General features: G+C 34.1%; 1 long non-coding RNA gene across 2 annotated transcripts; it reads right to left on the bottom strand.

The window, feature by feature from the left end:
- Window positions 1-320: 320 nt before the first annotated feature.
- Window positions 321-3,533, bottom strand: LOC137616064 (uncharacterized). 2 transcript variants are annotated; one of them, XR_011039271.1, is made up of 3 exons: window positions 3,441-3,533; window positions 1,493-1,602; window positions 321-942 (listed from the first exon to the last, which is right to left on the bottom strand). It is a non-coding gene; the product is annotated as an uncharacterized lncRNA (long non-coding RNA). The 2 variants fall into 2 exon arrangements; XR_011039270.1 differs by having other exon boundaries at window positions 3,497-3,531.
- Between the last annotated feature and the right edge of the window lie 1,749 nt (window positions 3,534-5,282).

Raw genomic sequence — 5,282 nt, 5'->3', positions numbered from 1 at the left:
GCCTGTATTACTGAAAAACCTCCTTATCATCGGTCATGAGGCTCTAACACCCCCATCACATGGTTGACAAATGCCTTCGATAATGGGCCACTAAAACTCAACATTTGGTTTAAAGTTTCCTTCTATAAAATACAGTACAGTATAGTAGGGGCAATGTTATATTATCACTAGCATTCTCCCTCTCGTATATGTAATATACCCTTTAATCTGCTGCACAACAGTAAACTGTTTAATATATATATATATATATATATATATATATATATATATATATATATATATATATATATATATATATATATATATATATATATATATATATATATATATATATATATATATATATATATATAGACCTACAATGTTGCATATTGCGATATTAATAGCATGATACTGTCTATTATGATATGATAATTAGAACGATAGTAAAATCTATAAAAATCAAATACACAAACTTAATCACCAACACCTGCAAACTATTTGGTACATATTTTATATAATACTTATACATTTGAACATATTACCAATGAATATTGTCTAGATAGACACTTTAGTTCCAGCAGTCACTGGAACATAATTATTTCTTGTTTACTAAAGATTAAGAAAAATAACATAAATTTTGAACAATGAATCAAAACTATGAAAAACAGGAGAAAGTTTTAAATGAATTATCACTTGCACGTGTAGCCTAGGACTACTTAAGAAAGCATGGCAAGTCTTTACCAGTGATAAGCCTAAACGAATAAACACTAAAAATATGAAAACAAACTTAAATGGCAGCCACTCAAGATGCAGTGAGTGGTGCTTCGTTTGTAATGAACCACACATGGCCACGTATGAAGAGTTTCCATCTGGTAAGGTGTTAGATGGCATGAAGTTACGGCACTGTATTCATTTGGTCCTCCGGACTTTGATTAACCAAAATTTGTCATGTCACTGTTCCTTTAAAAAAATTAGTTACATAATTAGATATATCTAGTAATAAAATGTTATAGTTGTTAAAAGTAAACCAAAAATACAATGTCAAATTTCATGGCAAGAGAATGGCAACAACAAAATTGCCAAATATGGCTAATTAACAGCCTTATATACTTTTCCAGAAAGGCTTGGCTCTACTGTTGATGATAAATCATATTAGCTGACCTCTTGTTTCTCTACTTCCTGCAGGATTATTCTTTACTCCATCTTCCTTTCCGTCATTAACTTTTAGCCTACTTCTAAATGCAACTACAGGGTTTCTCCCCATTGCTCCTTGAATATAAATAGTCTTCCTGGCTCTAGTGCTGGGCCTAAATTTTAAAATAAGAAAAATTCCCTTCGATGATAATGAAACTTTTGAAAACTATCAGCAGTAGGGCAAGTTGTCTACTGTAGAGCCCTGCGGTAAAAGATTGTCAAATCCAATCTGTCGCCTGAAATAAGTGGAAATGGTATATATGCTACAATACTTTTCGAGATATATTTTCTAATACAGTAGCTAGCTTTAACCAACCTCCTTGGCTTGAACTTGTAGGGATTGTAGGCCTATTGACATTTTGTTACCTTTGGCACAATAATCCATTGTCGGTGATGTTGCAATTGTAACAGTTCTTAGTTCTCATGCTGAAAATTAAAAACATTGTTAATTCTACGTAGAATTCAATTTATCTATGTATATTTAATATAATTTTGCTGAAGATGTCACAAGAACTAATTAGAGCAGGATAACACAAAATCTAAAGTCATTAACCTTGATAAATGGACAAAACGCATATGCTGCATTTCAAATGATTCGGCATTGTAATGTGATAATCAATACTGTAAATATATATATATGATAAAAATAACGGTAATGTAAACAAAACAAAACAACATTTTAAAGATTATTGCTAATGACAAATTGTTTTTTAAAAGAAATAATCATACATCTGTTACCCTCCTTACTTCACATATCCAATGACCCACGTTTTTATACCAGCATCTGCTAAAACTATTTTTAACAACATTTAAAAATCTGTTTGCAGTCTTCAATCAATTATATTAACATTTATGCATTGTTCCATCTCCCTAGTTATCCTCATATACTCTTCCCCAAGGAAAAAACCTAAAATTCATTCATTTCATTGTTTCTGCAGTTTTTATCACTATATAGTGTAAGTACATTTCTTCAGCCATTAACTGACTACACATTTTAACCACCTGCCTTTCCCCCTATCTTTTAAAATTAATACAAAAGCTGCATAGTTATAATATATATGCCATCACGACCGTTCTCTGCCTTCAAATGGAAGAATGGCTATTATGCCGACACACTCACTTCAATGGGTATTATAATCATTATTACTAGCCAAACTACAACCCAAGTTTGGAAAGCAAGATGCTATAAGCCCAAGGGCTCCAATAAGGAAAAATAGCCCAGTGAGGAATGGAAACAAGGAAATAAATAACGATATAAGAAGTAACAAAAAATTAAGATAAAATATTTAAAAAAAAAAAACATTAACAACATTAAAACAGATAATTCATATATAGACCATAAAGACTTATATCAGCCTGTTCAATATAAAAGCTTTGCTGCAACTTTGAACTTTTGAAGTTCTACTGATTCAATCACCCGATTAGGAAGATCATTCCACAACTTAATCACAGCTGGAATAAAACTTTTAGAATACTTTGTGGTATTGAGCATCAAGATGAAGGTCTGACTATTAGAATTAACTACATGCCTAGTATTACGAACAGGATGGAATTATCCAGGAAGATCTGAATGTAAAGGATGGTTAGAATTATGAAAAATCTTATGCAAGATGCATAATGAACTAATTGAACGACTGTGCCAGAGATCAATATCTAGATCAGGAATAAGAAATTTAATAGACCGTAAGTTTCTGTCCAACAAATTAAGATGAGAATCAACAGCTGAAAACCAGATAGGAGAACAATGCTCGAAACAAGATAGAATGAAAGAATTAAAACACTTCTTCAGAATAGATTGATCACCAAAAATCTTAAAAGACTTTCTCAATATGCCAATTTTTGTGCAATTGAAGAAAACACAGACCTAATGTGTTTCTCAAAAGTAAAGTTGCTGTCGCGAATCACACCTTAAATTTTAAAAGAATCATACAAAATTAAAGAAACATTAAGAACGTTGAGATCCGGATGTTGAGGAGCCACTGTCTTTTACCTACTTACAATCATACTTTGAGTTTTGTTAGGTTTCAACTTCAGACCCCATAATTTGCACCATGCGCTAATTTTAGCTAGATCTCTGTTACGGGATTCAGCAACCCCAGATCTACATTCAGGAGATGGCATTAATGCAAAGAGAGCAGTATCATCTGCATATACAACACGCATGTTCTCTAGGCTAAACCACATGTCATGTGTATGTAGTATGAAAAGTAATGGGCCAAGAACACTTCCCTGGGGAACACCAAATATCACATTCCTACACTCACTATGGTGCCCATCAACAACAACTCTTTGAGACCTATTACTTAAAAATTCGGATCACCTGAAGATTGGGGACCCCAACGCACGCTGGGGTCGCTTATCTTCAGGTGAAAAAAAATAGGGTTTCTTTTCTTCAGGTGAGGATTTCAAATTAAATAATGGGACTAACAGGCTAACTAGCCAGTTTATAAGGTAATTATCATTAGTGTAACATCATGAGTGAGACTAACCAATAAAAGTGCCAACAAACTAATTTATAAGTTAGCATATATATATATATATATATATATATATATATATATATATATATATATATATATATATATATATATATATATATATATATGGTGTGAAGAATTTTCTTCACTCTTCTTCTTTTAATCGTATTTTTAGCTGTCTCCTACTAATACTATAGCTACCCCTTAAACATTCTCTCCTACATCTAGTTTTCTTTAACGAAATATAGGGAGGACTAACCTAAACTTGTTGACAGTGGCGCATGCCATGCTCGTGACGTCACAGCGTAGATACGCACGTTAGAGGGCCTTAGTGTAACCACGGCGTATGTTGGTTCTTTCCTTAAACTACATAGGTCGAGATTAAATTCCTAAACTGCACATTTTATATAAATTCCAATACTGCTGAATTAATGCATCTTATATTTCTCAATACCAATTAAGGTTTGTTAATTTTAAGATGTATGCCCATCGTACCAGTCCATTGCTAATTAATCATTTTAAATATTAATTTTTAGCAAGCCAGAATAGGTAGGATTATTGTATATATAACCTCCCTCAGAGCAGCAAGATTTATCTGAGTATTTAGTACAAAATCCTGCCTCCTCTGCACTCCTTTCAACAATATATTGCCCTGTCCTTAAGTCCCAATATGGCAACCCCAATGGATTACCATGCGCATCATGACCATCACTTGTTTGGCAAGGTGAAGCCAGGTGATCTCTTCGACCGTAGTGTCGACCCCATTCTACGAGGAGCTGCCCTGGCCTGCTGACCTGCCTGGTCAGTAGTTAATCCGTGCACTTCTGGCTCACCCCATCCCCCTCTTCCAAAACGTGTCTCACCAACGAGTCCTGTTGCTGCCGGTCGGAGAGATTGAGAAGAGGTCCCTGGTGTACCTAGTTGCAGCCACAGTGAGAATTCTTGGGGTGAGCCAGGCAAGAGTGCAGCGTGCCAATTAGTGCAACAACCAGGTCAACAGCTATCTCGGGCATAGGACTAAACTTCAAAGGAGTGCAGGTACTACATCAATGGCCATTTAGTTTTCTCCCATTTTTTATTAGCTTAGACTAATTTTAACCTGATAGGGTACCTGGCTAATTACACTATTCGGACTGTGTGCGGTGGGATTGTGTGTATATATTTTTTCTATACAATTTTTTGCCTTTTGAGGCTAACATAGTCTCTGGGTCACGTGGGCCACGTGCCAGACCCTATTTTGATTGTTGCAGACCACGTGTCTAACCCATCGTTTTCATTATTTGAATTGCATTTCTTTTTATACCATTTTTTGCCTTTGTTAAGATGTCCGTTTTTTTCATGTAAATTTGTGAAATAAATCAATATTAGGTTAATTAAACCTCTTTAGTATTTTTGCTCCCTCATTTATTTTAATGTGTGAAATGAATAGTTAATCACGGGACAAAGTACCCAGTATTTAAAGAGAAAACCTAAGTAAGTCTATAGGTGGTAACAGCGAGGAACTTTGCATTAATATATTTGCTTCGAAGGTAAAGATCCTTATCTTTAAACTTTTAAACTACTTTACATCACTGCTCCCATTTTGGATTTTGTCTACCTTACATTAACGTAAAATAACTGTCCAGCATC

Source organism: Palaemon carinicauda, chromosome 22 (assembly GCF_036898095.1).
Source record: "Palaemon carinicauda isolate YSFRI2023 chromosome 22, ASM3689809v2, whole genome shotgun sequence".
NCBI classification, from domain to species: domain Eukaryota; kingdom Metazoa; phylum Arthropoda; class Malacostraca; order Decapoda; family Palaemonidae; genus Palaemon; species Palaemon carinicauda.
Note: the sequence above shows the minus strand (reverse complement) of the source record. Positions and strands in the feature narration are given on the sequence as shown.